This window comes from Miniopterus schreibersii, assembly GCF_964146895.1.
Source record: "Miniopterus schreibersii genome assembly, chromosome: 5".
In the NCBI taxonomy this organism is placed as follows: domain Eukaryota; kingdom Metazoa; phylum Chordata; class Mammalia; order Chiroptera; family Miniopteridae; genus Miniopterus; species Miniopterus schreibersii.
The window spans coordinates 16,110,339-16,132,294 of record NC_138106.1 but is presented as its reverse complement, the minus strand read 5'-3'; positions in this window follow the sequence as shown (position 1 = coordinate 16,132,294).

The following is a 21,956-nucleotide window of genomic DNA, read 5'->3' as shown; positions in this document are numbered from 1 at the left end:
CAAAGAAGAAAACAAAAATTTGAAAGAAAGTGGCTCTTTTCCTAATCACTTTCAGGAGAAAAGTTTTTGTCCAATTTACAAGAAATTCCTGTTGATTAAAACCTACTTATGCAGTCCAGTTTGGCGACACTCTCAAAGCTATGATTTGAATAGCTGATTAAATTTCTCCAAAGCATCATGACCAGAGATGATTTATTTTCTGTAGTGTTGCCCTAATATGGTAGGAATGAGGAGCTGAGTTTTTCTTGTGACTTTGTTCCTTGGGTTGCTAAAGGCTTGATTTACTCATCCAGGTAAAAGTCCCTGCTTGTTCACCTCCTGCTCTGAACAAAGGCATTTTCATAATAAACCAGTTGGTGAGTGTTTTCCCTGAGGCACTGGGACTAGCTTCTCCCAGGGAAGTGGGCTGTTACATTGCTTTTTGTCATCTTTCATCACAGAAGTGTTTCCAAAAGGCAGCAGAAGACAATCAAGCTGGTCTCTGCTTTCATGAAAAGGGTGGTGGAAATGGATTTTAAGCAATTTCAGTAACAAATGTTTGCTGGCATGTGAATCTGGATTTATAGCAATTAGAGATAAGCACATTTTCATAGAATAGTCCAAGTATAGTCCTTCCCTCTCTGCTGTTCCAAGGCCTGAGCACTCATTGTTGTTTTTGGTTTCCCTGTTACAGCTGATAACATCAAACATTTAAAACTGAGCTGCCGAATGCAGCTCCAAGCAGCTTCAGGTTGGGCGATGTTATCAATGGTTACAAGAGTAACAGAACTCCAAGGCCCGGACTCCAGTCTTGGCTTGCAATTTTCTTTCAGTTCTACCTCGAATATGTTTTTATGTAGAAAGTAGCTTGGTATCAATAGGTTACTAAACACCAGGATTTTTTTTTTGAAAGGGAACAAAGGATGTTGAAACATTGAAGATGTGATGCAATGGAGATGTACAAAATTGTATTGGGCTGTATTTAAAAATCACTCTAACCCTTCACCTGTACATGTATATTAGCAACAAATTCCAGGCACTCGGCACAACAGTCCCTGTTTGCAAGCATATTAAAATGTTTTTCCTTTCTAAGGAAGCCTCATCTTGGGATATCTGCATCCTTCTGTACAGCCTGCCTGCAGGAAATGGGTTCATTCCAGGGAACACAGCAGCGGAAAGGGGGAGTTGAGGAGACTCAGAGCTTTTTCAGGAGGGCATGGGTTTTCTTACCTGAAGGGCTGTGCCTGGAAGCTTCGAAAAATACAGTTGACATGAGAGAACATGAGAACATGTGTCCTAGGGCCCTAAACTCATTTTCATAGTCCCTGAGTCCCAACCCTGCTCCTAGCAAGTGGCCTGACATTTTGCATCAGGACCAACAGCAGACAGCCAGCTGCTAGGGGACTGACTGGGGGACAGCCACATAGACAAAGGCTAAAAAATAGACTTTGAGATATCTTTCTTTCAAATATAACTTTCCAGAACACGTAGGCATTCCCAGAAAAAAAAAAAAATGACTGGCAAGTTACTGTTAAAATATACTAATTCAAGAGTAGCGTTAAGATACTTAAGTTTGTGCAGCATTTGTATAGAATGGAGTACCAGGTGGGGAAAGCAGGTAATGATGAAAACCACCTTTTCTTGCTGCAGCTCTGACCTGGAGCAGGGTTCAGCCCAGGCGGTTATCTTGTACAAACACTGAAGACTCATTAGAAAAGAAAATATTAAGAAAAGAAGGCCTTTCGAAAGTATTTTATTTAAAACTCTTATTAAATTTAAAAATTACTAAAATAGTTCTACCTGACTAACTATTGAAAAGACTCTTAAGTTCCCTCTTCCTTCAGCTCTGATTTGATTCCCTGCATATGTTGCATTTTTATTCCTTTTTTTTGGGTCTGAGAGAGGAAACAGGCGATAAAAATTATAGTATTATAATACAAAATATTGAGATGAAAATGAAAGCTTGAGAAGAATGGTAATCCCAAGTTGACCTTTTTTGGGTGATGCCGGTTTACCTTAGGCAAAGTGCATAGACAATTCATCTGTGCCGTGATCAAAGGCTTTATCGTATCCCAAATCCCTGCAGTCTGTCTTGCCTCCTGCAGCAAGGTGCATTAGCTGACTAATAGTATTTCCAGAGGGAAAAGTGGAAAGGAAAATGCTGAGCCTGACACAGAGAAGCTCTTAACAGACTTGTGTACATACATTAGTCTGTGACTCACATTGATTTGCAGAGAGCGACTGCCAAGTCCATCTCAGAGGGTCCGTCATTAACACTTTCTGACCCCTCCAGCCTTCTCTCCTCTCAAATTATCTTACAAGCTTTCCAAGCAGATGCTTTAACTTAATATTCCTTCAAGGATGAGAGAATTTAAGCAGGTTCAAGCAAACCAATCTGATGTCTCATTTTCTTGGCTGGTTTCAGCAAATATTAAGTTCCAAGATTTTGTTTTATTTATAGGGCCTATAGCTCTGTTAACATAGAAAATCAACTAATGCTGAGCCCTTAGTGAGTTTTTGTGAGTTTTTTTACAAAAAAACAAATAAATTAGATAACAGTAGGCTAAAATATATCAGACACACAAAAATGTAACAACTGGTAATAAATTAATTTCATTTAGTTATGATATTGCTTCCCCCTACCTTGTTTTCTACCATCTCTTAATATGGGAATCGGAAATATGACTGTAAATGAGTTGCTTTACTTGCATGGATGGGACACTGATAGTTTTCTATTACCCAAAATCAAGTCCACAAATGAAACCGATTATGATCTCCGAATGTAAACATTCATTGCGATTTGCCTGATGGTTTCTCATTCCCCTTTTATACTTTCAAGAAGATTCTGTAAAGACATCGCTCCACAAGAATTGTTTAGACAGGCTTTCTACTATAGTTTTCTGGGTGTGGAGTCGATAACCTGCATCGCCACTAAACAAACCACAGACAGGCTAAAACGACAATCATCTAAAATCTGAAAGGAAAGAATAAGAAACTTCTACGGCCCACTCCCTATTTATACGTTCTCTAGATATGGGTGCTATTTCCGAAACAGCTGGAAGAGAAGTCCCTTTAAAATGGCTTCTGTGAGGATGAAAAATTAGTGTTTAATAATTTATTCACTTTAACATTCTCAGGGTTGAGCTGCAGAGAGGGTTTGTCGCTGCTTCACCAGCCACCTTGCCCATGCCCACCTTGCCCTTGAGATTAACTCTGGGCTCTGGCGGGCCATGATCGCCCTGTCCTTCCTCCTGCAGAAGCCCTCGGGACTTGGTCTGACCGTCTCAGGGCCCAGCCAGGCTCTGCGGCTTCGTGCAGCACATGGCGGGAGCTCCTGACTTGAGTCGCTTTCGCTGCATCTCCACTCCCTCCCACGCCTTGCCCTTCTCTGCACCTCTGCACCCACTTCACCTTCATGCAAACCAGTATTTCAGGACCCTCGGGCCTGCTGGGAAACCACACCACCATGCGGACATCACTGTTCCAGATGCCCGGGCGCAGCGGGCCTGCGGCCCTCTCGGGCCAACTCTGTGCATGTTCGCCATCGGTGGGCCCTGGCACCTCTCCCAATGGCAAGTCCAAACCAGCAGCAAACTCAAGCTGCCCTCTGCTTCCCCAGCGGCCCCTACACCCTATTCTCTTTCTCGACCGGCACCCTCCTCTCCTGCTTCCCCAGAGGAATTTCAGCTTGACAGGTGACCTCTTTTCTAATCTCCAAAGCTCACGCATCGGTCCCTCCTTTTGCCGGCCTTTGCCACTCATCAAAGGTCTCTTGGGGACTTCCGTCAGCATTTCCTCCCTCTCCCGCATCTTAGGTTTCTTCCTTCTGTATTCCCATGTTCTGTTTCCAACAGGCTGTTTTCTGATTTCTGCCTCTACTTGGCAAAATTTTCCTGTGGGATTTTGTCAAGGACACGTCCTACTGCTCCACATAAACTTGTTTCAATTATGCTGGTTGACGTCCTTGTACATTTGACACAGTTGGTCGCCCATTCTCCCCGGAGTTCTCTCCTTTCTTCCCCCTGCGACCCCACGCTTTCATGGTTCTCCTCTTGTATTTCAGACCCTTCTATTTCGGTCTTCTTCTCTGGCCCTCTTTTCTCATTGATATCCTAAATGCCTGTGACCTTGGAGGAAGCTGAAGGGTCGAACCAGGATTCAGAGCCAGACCCTGAAAATCCAAAGCCCGACTTCACAGGCTCCGTAATGAGTAGTGGCTGAGCCCACTGGCCACCTCCACCACTCCCTGGATGGATGCTTGGGCACCAGCTACTTAGCCTCTTCGAGTGCTGGTTTTCTCATGCATAGAATAGAGGTAATAATACTTTCCAGATAGAGTTGCTGTGACGAATAGCTCTAGTAATAAGTGCTATAAATGGTAGCTTTCCAATAAATGGCATCTATTATTATTTTATTGGTTTTATGATCTCTCAAATATTTATCTTTGTTTTCAAGTTCAAGCAGAAAACAAAAAAGGTGGGGAGATACTTAGGGCAGCATTAGACTAGGAAAGGGGGGAGTGAGACATTGTTGTTACAATCCAAATGTATCAGTGTGATGATTATTTCAGCTATTTACCTTTAGCCTAGCTCTCCATCAACTTGAAGAGGCTTCTGTTCTTTGGAGGGACAGCACTGCGAGCCAGAGCTCCCAACAGTCTCTTCCATCTTAACGGAGACTTCCTAGGGACCCCTGACCCCAGATTTGCAGCTCCCAAAGCATAGTAACACATGGTCTCATTATCTTTAGGACCTTTTTTTTGAACATCAAAACAGAAATATTTGATGAGTATCTAAGCAGGTCAGAACATTTCTGAGTTTGAGGAAAGTCTCTCTACCTAAGGGTTTGTAATTCAAAGAAAGAACAGAGTCTGTTGACTCTAAAGCTCTTGACAAAGGATAATTTTTTTTTATAAAAAGATACAATCACGTTAGTCATGCAAATATAAAGTAAACATGTATAAAAAATTTTATTTAACTCAGTTAATGAGGGAACCAGTAAGATGTTGTAACCAAGTCCAAGAAGGATCCTTAGACCACACATACAGAGGCCCTTGGGAATGTGGAAATGAACATACAGTTCGATGAGAAACTGGCGATATCCACCTGTAATAACTGAGTTCCACCACACACAATTCATTTGTATTTCTCTGGATAATTTTTAAAAATAAACATTAGAGATGCAAAATAGGCCAAAGACCATGAAAGAGAGACATAACCTTAACAGAACACTCAGTAATTTTTTTGCCCATTTCAAAGTTTTTCCCATTTTTTTCCTGACGGTTTATCTCATAAAGCTAAAAAAGGATTTCAACTGTCTAGTTTGCTATGTCTTGATGCTGTGTACAGACAGATCATTTCTACTCAACCAACGAGACAGATTCAGAATGTGTTAAGGGTTCCAAAATAATATATAGCAGTCAGAGTCAGTGTAGGATAGAGAATGCCTGATTTCTCCCGGCGCCAGTACCTCAAACACCATGTGTAACCATGACCAAAGTGACAGTGAGGTCTGAGCTCTCCTTTTGGAGTAGATGGCAGAAGTTACAAAGGCAGGAAAAATGAGATTCCCTTCCTTAGGACGTAACAGAATAGAATAATGACTGTTCTGACTTACATTTCCCTTCTCATTCTTCCTTTCTTACACACACAACCCCCGCCTGCTGGGCTGCAATATTTAAAGCTTGATACAAGACCTCACTGGGAAGGAGAGGGGTGGGTGATGGTACAAAGCACTCGCAGCTTGATGGAGAATCACTGTGGCATTTCCATCGCCAGCTCACAATGGGATCATTGTCAGAGCTCCCCACGCTCTGCCCCTGACGCTGAGCACGAAGTCAGGGCGCACGCCCCGCCGTTCATCCCGCTGAGCCGGAGGAGAGCAAGGGCCATGATGTCAGCGCTGGCACTCGGTTTAAGGACAACAGAGCCCGCGCCGAGTGAACTGCAGGGAGACCGGGCACAGCCCTCAGCTCTGTATTTACAAAGACGTTGGCAATAAACACACATACCTTTAAGTGGAAGAAAACCACAGTCACTTTCATCACCATGATAAAAAAAAAAGAATCGATTTTTTTTAAAAATCATGGATAATTTAGAAAATACTATAAATATAACATGAGCCCCACCTTCCTAGTTTGTCAATGTCCTCAGAGCATATGGCTGTTTTGTCTTCACTTTTCAGGAACCACAGCCCCTTGTCAATTGTAGCTACAGCTTTGAACATCAGCTATTACGTCAGATTTTATAAAATGTTACGACTTTCGTTTTAATAATAACACAGACAAGAACAAAGATTGTAGTTCTAGAAGTAATTTGGGACAGGCTCTCTTAAAATTCCTAGAGCACTTCTGGGGAAGCTCATTTTTATGTCTGATTTCACCACCCCTGAGTAACAATAGCAGTAATTAAACAGAATGACTTTCAACCTCTTTATAAATACTTTTCAATGTTAAGATGCTCCTTCAAAGAGAGAACTAGTCGCTGTTTCTTTTACGATCATACCCATTAAGCATGGCTTTTAAAAATAAAGTTAATATGCTGAGGTGCCCCATTGGAGAAGACCTTGCAGACAAAACAGCCTGGTCGAGTTTGCAGGCCAGCCAGCCCTCCCTCTATTCATGAAAAACAAAATCCTGTTATTTGTTTGAGTATTTCCATTTACTAAGAGATAAATGGGAATGTATTTAATTGAAAATCAAAGTCAGAAATTCTTGTAAGTATATTGTTTCCCTAAGCACACAAACACACAAAGCCTCTGAGAAGAAACTTGTATATTGTCATTGAATTTTACAGGGGGAAAAATGTTGGGAGAGATATAGCTGTTGGTGAACAAAAGTTGAAGCATTTAGCTTTCAATCATTACAGAACTAACTCAAAACCTACAGTTTCTATTCCATAAAAACAAAAGAAATTTTGAGATTTTTCTCACTAATTCTTACGTTTCCTAATAATAGATAACATACAATGAGTGTTTGATACATGCCAAACGCTGACCTAAATCTTTCACATTTCATTAATTATTAACCATAAATTATTTATAACCCTTAACAACAATGTCTGAGGCAAGTAGTACTATTATCAGTCTCTTTTCATGGATTGAGGACTTGCTACAGAGCCATAGGGCCCGCAGCAAGTATTATCTTCCCTATGTTTTGCAGCAATGGCTTAAAACATTTAGTGGTTACAGCACTGAGATTCCGGCACACAAGTAACCATACATGGAAATGCTTCTTAGGCTCTGTAGCAACGTTTTCCAAGCCCTTTGAATTTCTCCTTAGGGTTCCAACATGCACCATACTGACATTTATTTGTCTTTTACCAATTCTTTAGCTCCAAAATCCCAATTTCCCTGAAAAGGTTCTTTTCCAGGTCCTCCTGGTGTTTTTCTCTATTCCTCTGACTTCACTAAATTTTTAAATATTACTCTTTTTGTCCTTTATTTATTTGACTTATCTTTTTGTGTTTTACTGATGTGAGATATTTTTGATATCCTTTTGGTCTGATATCCTTTGTTTATTCAAAAAACAAAGTTTATGTCTGATCTCACCACCCCTGAACGGAGCTAGACCAACCACAAGATCCGATAAGGCTCCAGGGAATGCATTCGGTAATGGCTTGTCGGAATCTTTTAGCCTTGCCCCTGAGCTCCCAATGAACTGATGGGGGGTTTTCAGCCATTTGAAGGTAGATTTACTCACAAGTGAAAAGCTGGGAAATTAAAACAGCAAAAGGTATTTTTGGAAGGTGTAATTTGTGGTTGTCATGAGCTACTGGAAGTTTGAGAATGTTATACATAATAGGCAGTTAATCGTAGACAAAATATTTTAAGGCCACATATTTTAGAAATACACCCTGCAGCAGTATAGATAATGGAGTGAAAGGGAAAAGATTTGAGTCCATTGAGCCAATTAGGAGTGTGAGTGTGTGTGTGTGTGTGTGTGTGTGTGTGTGTGTGTGTGTGTGTGTGTAGCTCCAGATAGTTTCCTATATGTTACCATCAGTTTTTAGGAAGATAGAAGTGGGTGCCTGGGTCATATGGCAGATGTATGTTTAACATACTTTTTCAAATGTCAAACTATTTTCCGAAGTGGTTATACCACTTTATGTACCTACCAGCAAGCAGTTTATGAGAGTCCAAGTCCTCATATCCTCACCAACACTAGGTGTGGTCTATCTTTTTAGTGCCCAGTTTTATGGGTGTGTAGAGGTATCTCACTGTGGTTTTATCATGCCTTTCCCTAATGTCAAATAATGTTGAGCATCCTATCAAATGCTTGCTTGTTATACATATATTTTCTTTGTGAAGCCTCTGCTCAACTCTTTTGTCCATTTTAAAAACAGGATTTTTGGTTTTTATTATTGAATTTTAAAAGTTCTGAATATTTTCTGAATACAAGCTGGTTTTCAGATACATGGTTTGCAAATGTTTTCTCCAATCCCATGGCTTGTCTTTTTATTTTAACAGTATCTTTTTTTAATAGTTGAAGTTTAAAATTTTGATGAAATACAAATACCTATTTTGTTTTCTTTTTGGAATTCTCCTTTCTGATTTTGATGTTATAACAAAGAAAAACCATTGCCTAACCCAAGGTGACAGCATTTTCTCCTAGAAGTTTTATAAGTTTAAGCTTTACATTTAGGTTCATTGTACATTTTAAGTTAATTTTTGCACATAGTGCAAGATATAAATGAATTCTTGTTTTTGCATATAGATAAGTAATTGTTCTATCAGTATTTATTGTAAACACTATTCTTTCCTCATTGAATTGCCTTTAAACTCTTGCAAAAATCAGTGTTCATATGTCTGTGTTCAGTTCTGGATCAGTGTTCAGTTCTGGATGCTACGCTTTTCCTTTGGTCTCCTTATGTATCTTCATGACAATCTCGCATTCCATAAAATGCTTATAGTTACATGTACATATTACTATATTTTACCATTATATATTTATAATTCATCTTGAAGCCAGGCGGTGTTAGCCCTTCAACTTCATTCTTATTAGCTAGTCTAGGTCTTTTGCATTTCTGTTTGAAATTTAGAATCAGCTTGTCAAGTTCTATAAAAAAGCCTATTGGTATTTTGACTTTATTGATTAATTTGGGAATATCTGGCACCTTAACAATATTAAGTCTTCCAATTTATGAACAAAGAATGTCTCTCAATTCATTTAGGTTCTCTTTAATTTCTCTAAGCAATGTTTTGTCATTTTCAGTGTACAGATCTTTGTCAGAATTATTTCTAAGATTTTTACATTTTTGATTCATTTTAAATAGTTGTTTTTTAAATTTTAATTTCCCAGGAGACTACATATTTCCCTTAGGACACAACACCCATTTTAATTTTCTAGGACACTGTGTTCACATCCTCATTAATTCAAAATTCCTACAGAAGTTTTCCAGGTATCCTAAGGTCACCTTTCTCTTTCCCCGGTGAGCTATTGAAGAGAAGTCCTGCTTGTCTTCACCCAGTACACCCACCCTGCTGGTGGACTACATAACAGCAGGTTGGGAAAGGTACTTAGCAAGAAACTAAATGAAGTCATTTACTCAATTAGGAAAATAGCTTTAAAGGAAATTTCTTTTTATAAACTTCTGAGAGTGCTTCATTTGACAACAATACCCCAGATACTGAGCTTCTTCAAGGACAGAACAGAAAATAAGACTATTTTGATTAGGCTTCCTTTGAACAACTATGGATAACACACTCTAGGGGACATGTGTACATCTATATATATTGTATTAATTGCTGGGAGACCAGAAGGCCATTTAGTAAGCCACTTTTTCCAGAGCACTGGATAGTGTTTGGGTCTCTAATGGGATTAATTTAACTAAGACAGTTAATTGAATCAATTCATCCCCCAGAGAAGTTTTCACTCACCCCCATTTTCCACTGAATTAAGGATACTCGCATTTCCTTTCCTTTTTTTGTATTTATATTTTGCACTATCCCTTTGGTAGCTTAGCATTTAATTTGCAAAACAAATTTAGAAAAAAGATTAATTATGGATTCTGGCAGAGCTGTAAAGCTTTTGGTAAAAGCTTAGAATGTAATTTCTTTCTAAAATCACAGATGAGTTTGGTCTTTTCTTCAGAGCCGCTGAATCATAATCTGGAAGTGGGTCTGGAAAAACAAATCTCTATCCAAATTTAATAGATTTGTTTAAGTCATGTAAACTGGGAATCTGAAAAAATAAACATTTGTGTGCGTGAATATTAGTAAGTGATGTGTCATAACCCTGTGTTCCGCCTCAGAGATCGAGCCATTCTTATAGATTGGCAAGCATACCCAGAAGTTTTAAGTGCCATGCTAGTTATTCACATTAACCAAAATATCTCTCAAAATAACATTATGATTCTCCAAATATGTATGACCCAAGTTTACTGCCGTATGTCTGAGTCAGACTGGGTGACTTCTTAGATTTGGATTTGGGTCCAACTTTTGCCATAGCTAACAGTATAATGTTTGACAACCAGTATTGCTCTTTTATATTAGTTTGCTGGAGCTGCCATAACAAAATACCACAGATTGGGTGGTATAAACAATAGAAATTTATTTTCTCACAGTTCTGGAGGCTAGATGTCCATGATCCAGGTGTCTGCAGGTTTGGTTTCTTCCAAAGCCCCTGTCTTAGGTGTGCAGGTGGACACTGTCTTAATCCGTTCAGGCTACTATAACAAAAATGCTGTAGATTGAGTGGCTCAAACAATGAAGATTTATTTCTCACACTTCTGAAGGCTGAGAAGTCCAAGATAAAGTCACTGGCAGATTCAGTATCTGGTGAGGGGCCTCTTCCTGGTTCTCAGAGAGCTGTCTTCTGGCTGTGTCCTCACAGCCAGACAGGGCCAAGGGAGCTCTCTGGGGTCTCTTTTATAGGGTATTAACCCCACTCATTTCTACCTTCATGATTTAACTACCTCCTAAAGGGTCCATCTCCAAATTCCATCACATCGTAGATTTGCTTTCAACATATGAGTTTTGGGGGGATACAAACATTTTGTCTATAGCAGGAACCTTCTCTCCACGTGTCCACGTGGCCACCTCCCTGTGCTTGCACGTGGCTGGTGTTTCTGACTGTGTCCGAAGGTCTTCATCTGATAAGGACACTAGTCAGATTGGATTAGGGCCCAACCGAATGACCTAATTACCTCTATAAAGAACCGATCTTCAAATACTGTCACATTTTCAGTACTGGAGGTTAGTGTGCCACCACACAAATTTGGAGGGAACACAGTTTAGTCCATAACACTCTTTAAGCCTTTGCTTCCTCACTCACAAACTGTATGGGTAGGTTAAAATATCTCCGAAAACTGTTCAATGTTTAAGGGTGAATATTATTTTGAAAAGACTACCACTGTCTTTTTCACAAATAAATACTGTGACATTCAGTGTCCTTGGTTGCAAGCATTCGAATGTGCAGTTAAGTGTGATTGGAAGAGCTGATAAAACAAAAGAGCAAACAATCTCCTGATATTTTTAATGGCTCTTGACGGTCGTATTTTGACATTAAGTTGTTTGAATCAAATTCAAATTAGAAGTACAAGTAGAAAGTGCTACATTAAAAAGCCACACTATCACTTTTTAACTCAGAAATCTCTCTAGGCTTTAGTGATCTCATCTGTAAAGTGGAAATAAATCTGCTTCGTTTGTTAAAAGCAGGACTGAGAAACAGATAAATTTGGGGCTCATACCTTGCAGCTGTCTGATTGCGTGTTGAAGACGCGATAGGCCTTCTTCCCCTCCTTCATCAGCCTCCTTCTTATTTATCTTTCACGGGTTATTTTTGGAAAGGTTAAGTCTCCCACAGGAGGGAAAATGCTCATTATAAATTGATGTTTTTATTGATTTTCGTAACCTCAATTTCCTTATAGATATTCTCTTATGACTAATTCTGTTATACCTTTCTTCCCCCCAATAAGCTTCCTGGAAATTGCTACCTACATTGTAGTCAAATGCTAGTAATCACATTTAATTACTCTTTTATTTGTAGACTTTGTTACATGCTCTGTTTTCCTCAACTCTACTCTGAAATATAAAATGTTTAGGGTGTGTGTGTTTTTTTATTAATTTTAAAATATGTTCTGTTTTCAGTCCAAACTTTAGATATATAACAAAATTATTATTATAGCCTAGGTATTAAAAACTCCTCTTTAGATGTGAAACATTATTTTGGATATCCTAAGAATTTCAGGTTTTTATTGAACTCGTTGTTATTCTCATTTTATTTCCAAACATTCTGAAACCTCTTCATACTGATTCATATTTTGTTCATTTCTCATTAAAGGCCTAAAACCCTGATTGCTGTGTATTTGGCTTTTCCTTCCCATCCGCACTAGGAATTAATATCCTCAAATGTGCATTTGTTTAACACGAATGAGCAGCGACGTGTCAGTTCTGTTCTAGACATCAGAGTTATCCTCACTAACGTTCCTTTATAAACCGTAATAATTATTGCACTGGTGTTTTGCTGCTTTGGGGGGTTTTTTGCTAACAAAATTTTAGTAGTGAAAACAAAAGACCACCTTGCTCTCCTGCTTTTATTTTATGCATAATAATAGTGAAGACAGCATCTATTCACTTCTTACAAACACACACCCAGTAATAGGGAATCTTTAAAATCAGAAGAGATCACTATATTACCTGGGAAGGATCTCATAAAAATTTCTGAACTTTTAAATCAGTAATTTTTTTTTCAAGTAAAATCATATAGAAGTCTGAAATTATTTAAAACAATGGGAATTGCTATTTTTCTAGTACAAAGATAGTGATCATATCCAAATTTATAACTTTTTTAGAATTTCAACATCACTAAATGAAAACAAGTCAGGTTTGATAAATGTTAAGATGTTGAAATGTGGAGCACCATTATGGTGACATTTGTGGTCCTATCAACTTCAGAATCTCATTTACTTTTGTATTTTGCTAAAGTTATATAATTTCAGGAAGATATGCAAAGAGTAATCTTTATTTTCCAATGTGCCTCACATTCTAAGAATATCCTTCAATGTAATCTAGATGCTGCAAACAGGATGTAGTTGGATGTTTTTCTTTCAAAGTCAAATCCCCAACCAAATCTGCCATCTGCTCACATTCTCCTTCACAAAAATAAAAGTCAGACAAGAAGCTTTCAGGTAAAACCTGTAAAAGATACTATCACAACCTGGCATGCTACCCACTCACTTGCTGTTGCACAACTACTGCTAGGTGGGGGTGAACCCATGCACGGAGCGGAAGCTTCAGAGCCCGGGCTAATATTTAATTGGACTTGGCACTTGTGTGCTGTGGCAGTGTACTCACTCATATATTTTTATGTGAAAGAGCAAGCACAGGCCTGAATTTTTAAAAGAAAAAGAAAACAAGTCTTCCTAATCTGTGCACATCTGCAAGAAGTTCAAGTATATGCTAATAGATGGTAGGCCCTGCCTCCAAGGGCTATCTTCCAACCAGTTGACCTAGAAGAACTACCTAATGAGTTAGCTGTGTTTCAAGAGATGTAGTTTGAAAAGCCCTAATCTTCTCTATTTCTCTTTAGGGGTAAGACAGTGAGACGGGGGGAAGTCTCGTAGACACACAGTGCACTTCCTTCCCATTGCTCATGCCATTGTCTTAACTCTAACTCTATATCCCTTCCGTCCTAACTGGCAGAATCTTACCCATTTTTTATAGCCTCTAGCTGATAACATCTACTCTCTCTCACTCTCTCTCTTGAACCCAGAGCATTTGAAATGCAGTTAACATGTTTCCTTATTTCATCCTGTATCTGAGAGCATAAACCTCTTCCCCTCACTTTGTTGTAATACTTTCTATGCCTAACAGCAAGCCCGACACCTTGTGGGCACCAATTCAATACTGTTTATTAAACTGTTCGCCCAAAGACACGATCCTCAATAGGGAATTCACATCAAAATGGTTTATATGTTGCTTGATTTAACAGAACAATTTTCTGCAGTCCCTTTCACATTCTTAGAATTCTGTATATTTCTTCCAAGGCTTCCACATTACAATATTTTTTCAGCTGCTTTGGTTCTTTCTCATTTAATTCCCTTAAAGATAGTACTGTTTAAATTGGCAGTTTTTTACAGTAAAAGAAGATGTACAAGAAAAGTAAGACAACGTCAACTGTGCCTGATTTGCCTGTGTGCTTTGACTGAGGGGCTGATAAAAGATTAAATAATTGACATGAAAGGTTTTTCAAAATTACAATAAATACATCTGTCTCTTTGTGCTTGATAACACATTCTCTCTTCATTGTGTATAGGTGTGTGTTTTTCATAATCCTCCCAAACTACACAGGATAGTATATATCTAAACATGTCACTCTATCTTTTGTTGAAGGTCTAATTTTTCTAAAAGCAGACGCTGAGATGGAATTTGGAAAACACAGGTGTGTGTGTTTTTTATTAGGATCAATATCATTAGAAGGGAAGGGGAGAAGGCAGGATGGGGCAGAGGAAGAGGTCCCCATGGAGAGTGCAGGAGCACATATGGCACGTCGGAGATGACACACAGTGGGTGGAAATAGCTGGGGTTTTATACCCCTGTCTCCACCAGTCATTGACTCTGTCCTGCCTCGGATAAGTGTGTGCTCGAGCAAACTGGCTCTCTGCACATGGATCAAGTCCTGAGGAAGCTGGCAACTGCAGCAGTCAGCTGAGACAGAAAGTCCTTCCTTGGGGGTGACCTGGGTAGCAAATCTGTGGATCCACAGCATCTATTTACAGAACCCTCTTTCCCTAAATTGGTAACAGAGATTTTATTTATTTTTTTAATTTCCAAACAGAGACAAACAGCTAAATTGTCATCAATCATTCTGCAGTCCCAGCTAGACTTTCATTAATGAGCCTCATGACTCCCTTGACATACATGGGCCTGTTTACTTCCCTACAGTCTGAGCTCTGCAATTTCACAACATTGAAATACATCTGTCTCTACATTCTACAGAGTGAATCCTGGCATCACATGATATTGGTTACATTGAAATTTCCAAACTCAAAAACCTCAACGTGTCAGACTTTCTTAAGATTTCAGTTTCTGAGATAAGTAGAATTGACTAATTAGCCAGATCTCAAGAGGATTTGTTCAGTTTCTCTGAGCATATCAACCACTTCAGGACTTGGGAATTCGGATCACTTGTCTTTGCAATGTGGCAGTTATGACAACGTGACATGAATGATGAGAAGTTAAGATTATAAACTCCTTTGGAGGAATCACAAATCAATCTGACTTGTAACAAGGTAGTCTCTAATAGAGGATCTCTTTCCTGAGACCAATTGCATGTAGATAGTGCCAGATGTCAAAGCTTAAATGAGAAAATTCTGCAATACTTCAAACTCAAGTATCTCAATAGTTATGAAATGTTAATTGGTAGCTGGAAAAGTCTGCTTCACATGTCTGCTTTAACATCACCTACACCACATTGAACACTTTCTTTCTTTGGCCTTAACCTATGTTTATGTTTTAAAACCTTAAGAATAAACCTTTTACATAGAAGCAGTTCAAGGGCTATTCAACTTTTATGGTTTTTATTACTCAAAGATTTTGGGGTTTTTTTTTTGTTTGTTTGGTTTTGTAATTTCCTGTGGGCTGTGAAGGACCAAAATATAAATTTGAATTAATTTTGAAATTCCTTTCACCATTTCAAGTCCTTCCTTTACTGGCATGAAACCACTACAGTATAAGTATTTTTTAATAAATGTTTTTTTAATATGGTAACGAATGTACCTCTGCCGAGGCAATTAAAGATGCATGTGTATGTGTTTGTGTGTTGTGAGTTTACTTTATTAAGAAAGAAATGCAAGCAAACATTAAAGGATATATTGACTCGCTGAATTGCAAGAAATTCTAAAAGGAAAACTTATGACTTTCTTGGAAAAAAATATACCAACGTAAAAAGTTGGGCTTATTTCAGGCATCAGCAGAAAGCAAAATCACAGATAAGGGGCGATTACTGTAGTAAAAATATAGAAGCTATGAACAGCACAATTAAGAAGTATTCTAACAGATAAACAGAGATCCATGACGTCACCACTACTAGTTTTTAAAAATTTTTATGTACACATAGAAAGTCATTGGGTTCACATGTCATTATTACACCACAGTTGTTCTTGCAGACTCAAGACCTAAATCTATTATACATTCAGGTACAACAATACAGACCATTTTATTTATTTCAAATGCAGTGATTCTTTGGTTAATAACAGTCAGAATTTAATAGAGAAAAAAACAACTTTTTTTTCCTGAGCCACAATAATCTCAGAGTTCTTGTTTCTCTTCATTTGACAGCTGCCATTGCAGCAAAGATTCATTTTTATCTCAAGGGGAAAAGGGAACCTGCTGCAAAATGTTCAAATTCCAGGTCCACTGAAGCATTAAATACAAGTTACAAATCTCACTGATACTGCAAAGGAGTCACTAACGTCTATCATTAGAGTATGTAAAAGTTAAAAATTTGCATTTTCCCTTTTAAACACCCTAATGGAGATACGAAGCCAGAATATTGACAAGTATCAAGCATAATCAAAAGTGAGCTTTTTTATTTTGTTTTGTTTTACTTTCTTTTGTTTGCTTTCATAGCATATGGAAAAGAATAGAATTATCCCATTTGAAGAGCAACTGATATAGTTTCCTAACTACATAAAAATGATTATATTAAAAAAAATTCTTTATCAAAGAAATTAAATAATTTCCTGTGTCAATTTTAAAGTATTTGACATAAAGATCAATTTTAATTCCCATATTTGTTTGTAAAGTGACTTGTAATTTAGTATGACTATATAACTCATATTTTAGAATCTTAGAAATCAAGCACTGCCCAAACAGAGCTCAGATTTTCTGTTCCACCCTTAAAAATGTTCATGAAAGATATTGGTCTATAGTTTTATTTTCATGTGGTATTTTTATGGCTTTGGTATAATGATAATTATGGCCTCATAGAATAAGTTAGAAAGTGTTTCTTCTACTTGTATCTTTTGAAGGAGACTGTAGAGAATTAGTATAGTTCCTTCCTTACATGTTGGTAGTATTTACTAATGAACATCTGTCTGGGCCTGAAGCTTTCTGTTTTGGAAAGTTATTATTATTAATTCAGTTTCTTTAACAGACATAGGCTTACTCAGGTTTGTCTAGTTCTTCTGTTATGAGTTTTGGCGGATTGTGTCTCCCAAGGAATTGGTCCATTTTATGTTGATTATCTAATTTGCTGGCGCAGAGTTGTTCATAGTATTCCTCAATCATCTTTAATGTCCGTGGGATTTGTAGCGATGTTCCCTATTTAATTTCTGATATTTACAATTTTGCCCTCTCTTTTTCTTAGTATTTCTGCTTAGAGGCTTGTCTATTTTATAGATCTTTTCTAAGAACAAGCTTCCCATTTTGTTGATTTTCTTTAACGTTTTTCTGTTTTTAATTTCACAGGTATTTGCTCTAATGTTCGTTATTTCTTTTCTTCTGCTTACTTTGTATTTCATTTGCTCTTCTCTTTCTAGTTTCCTAAGGTGGGAGATTATAATTGATTTTAGGTCTTTTTTAATGTATGTACTCAATTCAATGCTACGAATATTCTTCTAAAAATAATTTTGCTGCATCCCACAAAACTTGAAAAGGTATGCTTTCATTTTCATTTAGTTAAAAATATTTTTAAATTTCTCTGAGATTTTTTTATTTGACCATGTGTCATTTAAATGTGTGCTCTTTAATCTGCAAGTATTTTAGGATTTTCTGCTCTCCTTTGGTTAATGATCCATGTGAGCTTGAAAAGAATGTGTATTCTGCTGCTATTGGATGAAGTAGTCTATATCCATTATATCCAGTGGATTGATGGTGTTGTTTAATTCAACTATGCCGTTGCTGATTTTCTGCCTTTGAATCTGTCTGATTCTGATAGAGCGGATTAAAGTCTTCGATTATAATAGTGGATTTGACTATTTCTATTTGTATTTCTATTATTTTTTGCTTGACATAGTTTGATGTTCTGCTTTGGGGTGTATACGTGTTAAAGACTTACGCCTTTTTGGAAATTGACCCTTTATTGTCATGCAATGTCTCTCTTTATCCCTGATAACTTTCCTTGCTTCAAACAAGAATTGCCTTTTATTTATAAAACAGAAGGACCCTAAACAGCCTATTTATGTTTTAAATTTTATGGGATTTCATATTTCTCCAAGAGAAGATTTTATGGTTACAACATCTAAAAAAACAGAGTTTCAAAAACAAACTAAAATCTAGGTTTTGAAATTTGCCAAAATATGACAAAATCACAAAACCCAGACAGTGTGAGTAACTACGTCCCATTCTTTTTCCTAGTCATGTAAAATTTGACACAACACTTCTGTTTTCCTGGACCTAAGTTGACCTTTCGGGATGCTTCAATGACCTCTGATAAAAAAATAAAAAATCTGAACCACCTGAACATCAGACTTCAAGACTAGTAGACGTTTGTTGCTAATCACCTATTAGATTTACTAAAAATAAGCAATACATTGAATACTTTGCAATATACAACTTTACTAATAATACAGTCACACTTTATTTCCATGGCCTATGTTAGGAGTCTAACCAACAGTGCTCAGTGACATGATTTAGTTTAAAAATAAAGGAAAATGATGTGTCAATGCAGGTTTATTGAGTGACAAATGTAGCACTCTGGTGTGGGGTATTTACTGTGGGGGAGACTGTGCTTGTGTGGGACTAGGGAGTATCTGAGAACTCTGATTTCCACTCAGTTTTTCTGTGAACCTAAAACTGCTCTAAGAGATAAAGTCCATTAAAAATAAAGAAAAAGAAGGAAAAAAACCCTCCTATTACAGACAGTTGACTTGTCATTTATACAATGTATAAAGGAGAAAGAATATCTTCTACAAGTAACCTAAGATGTCAGGATGTAATATTTGCCATTTTCCTACAAATGAAGAACACCATTATGGAAACTGTAGGCACAAGATGTTGGCTGAGACTTGTCAGAAGTTGACTTTTAGGATTAGAGTAGATACATTCTTTACCTCACCCCCTGAATCATATTTAGGGTGAGCCTCATCATTTCTTTATATCTGTGATTAAAAACAGAGTTAAAATGAATAAAGAGTCCAAAATAGCAGGGGGAGGGAAAGCAAAAGGAAATGACCGTTTTTGTTCAGAAGGAATGTCATCAGGAGTCGGGGCCATGCTGCCTCAAAACAAAAAGTGGAGGCGCTGATCCAATGTATTTTTACCCTATTGAAAGCAATCTTATCTCTCCAGTCTACTTTATATTTTTTAATCAAAAACATATCATTGAAATGTGCTATCATTCTGGATGAAAAAAGCTTTGTAAAAGCTCTCTGTGCATGGATACGGAGTTCATAATTTAGGAAAGATCACAACTACCCTTCGGATAGTTTTTGTGTGTGTTTCTTTTCCCTCCCGCACTGCAAGAGAGTTCGCTAATGCCTTACTCTGCTGTACAGATTTCTTCTGTTGGCTGTTGCCCAACCCTCAACTTCTATGATCAGCAAAATTTGAATGAACTTCTCTACTGTCTTGTTCTAATTCTGCTTCACAGGCGCTTTTGATTTCTTAACAAAATAAGTAGGTGGCTAACTAAAGATGGACATTGGGGCTTATTGGTTCTGTCCCTGAAACCACAGGAAACTGGAGATGTTGGCCAAATGTTCAATTTTCAGAGCTTCATACATAAATTTGGTCAATCATTTTATTGTTTCTCAACTCTTTGCAGCCATCCCAAACTTTTTTTATCTCATAATTTCCTGAAACAGCCAATGCAATGTGGAATCCACTTAACACACAGTGGCTTTGGGTCATTCCTGTAGATTCCAAAAGCTGTCTAGAAGTTTTTAAATTGTTTTTAGTTTATATATCTCAGACATGAAAATAATCTGCTTTCATCAATGGGCTGCTTAAAGGTTTTAGTAGAGCAACCTCTACAGAAATTCTTCAACTCACAGACTCTCTCTACCACCCTCATTTTTATTTCCAGATTCTTTGTCCTTGTTTGTGAATTGACAATCTCTATTATAATCATACATTAGATTTGTTTTTATTACTTTTTGTGTTGTAGTTATTTAATTTGTGAGTTGTTACCATTTTGTATGCTTTGGCATCATTTTGATTTCTGGGTTATTTTTTAGGTAGTTAAAAGATATGCTTTATATATCTACCATCAGGTTATCCAGTTCCTATGACAATAAGAACATAGTGGGCAGATATTTATCCTGAAAGAGAGATGACTTAGGGAGACAATAAAGGTGTTTGAATAGTGGCTGTCCTAGCATGCTCAAGAGGGCTTAGACCTGTTCTCCCCAGCCCCAAAGATGCAAATTAAACCAATAAGGGAAAGTAGATAAAACACAGAGGTATGTTTGGTCTAAAGAATGAACTTTCTAATAATTTAATCTGCCCAACAATGCACTAAGAACAGGAAGTTGTGTGCGTGCGTTCCCGAGCACAAGAGGTGTAATAAGGAAGACCAAGGGGGGGTGTGGCCTGATGGGAAATAAGAACCCTTACCAATCCTGACCTTACACAGTTCTTTAATTCATCAAGAAAACCACATACAGAATATGTGTGCGTATACTATTTATAGAAGTCATGGGGAAAATCCAGAGGTCCTCACTAAAATTAGGACTCCATATGCTGTTTTTCCAGCCCTGGCTCTGTCCAGACTTGCTGCGTGGGGTCTTAGAGTGAGGGATTTAACACTTCAGTGCTAGTTATTCATTCATAAATGAAAAGGTTGGCCCCTGGTGTCACAGTTTCTGGAAGAGCGAGGCTGAATTCTAGTCTTGGCTTTGTCACAAGTACACTGTGGGCCAATCATCTCAGCTCTTACTTTTCTCATGGATAAAACAATTGGATTCGTAAACCTCTGAAGTCCTCCCTACTTTGATATTCTAGAGTAAGAACACATGTCAGGGCTGTTGATTTAAGAGCAACAAGTGAGTACAATGATACTGGGACTTAGGAAGTACACAACTACTATTGTTTAGTCAGCATTCTCATATAGTAATAATGACAAGATATAACCACCTTTCTCGTATGGCTTCAGGAAATGGTTTACGTGTCAGTAGGCAATCAGGAAAAAATATATTTCTAGATTATTAACATCTGTTTAGAGATAACTATCAATTTGCTCCTACTAGCAAATATGTTTTCAAATATCCATTCACTCAGCAGCTATTTATTGAGCACCTACAAAGTTACAAACACTGGGGTGCCAAGTGCTAGGGACAAAGTGAAATAGACACAAGGAAATAAACATTCCTTTACTGGAGAAGTTCGCTGTCTGGTGGGAAAAATAAACATGTAGTGGGCAATAATAATAAGCTAGTATACTGCGGCATAGTCAGACCAAATAGGGGACAAGTGCTTGAAAAATGTACATGACTTGTTCTGGGCACTCAAAAAAAACAACACCCAAAACAACAACAACAAAAAAACTGGATTGTGTGTTTTTCTCCTCCCAGTTGCTAGGAATTACAGCTCAGCACACTGAGTCATCAAGACTTAAAATTCAGTGGCAGTAATACCTCCCTTCATGTGGTACAGAAAGTGCACAGTTCGCCGTCACAACTTGTTACAGAAACAGATCACCGCGTCACTGCTCAGTAAAGCTAAGCCACTTTGAACATGATAAGGCACGAACAGGCTGACACCCAGAGACTTCCCTCAGCTCCCTCCCAATACAGCCCACAGCCCCACGGCCAGCCAGCCCATGCGCTGTTAGAACAAGACATACTTCTGCCCGTGATTAATACGGGCTTCGGAGTCTCGTTTGGAGAATCAGATAAACAGCTATCAGTTTTCTGCTCTCCCTTCCTCCTGTCTTCTGTTCCAGTCCGCTCCCCCAGCCTGTAAACGGTCTCGGTTCATTTTGTGGGTGGGTTAAAGCGTTTTAGACAAACATTGAAAGGCTCCCTTATTTAAAGATTTCAGCTCGGGACTGATGTTTTCTGTCCCTGGAGGACACTTGGACCATGAATCGCCTCATT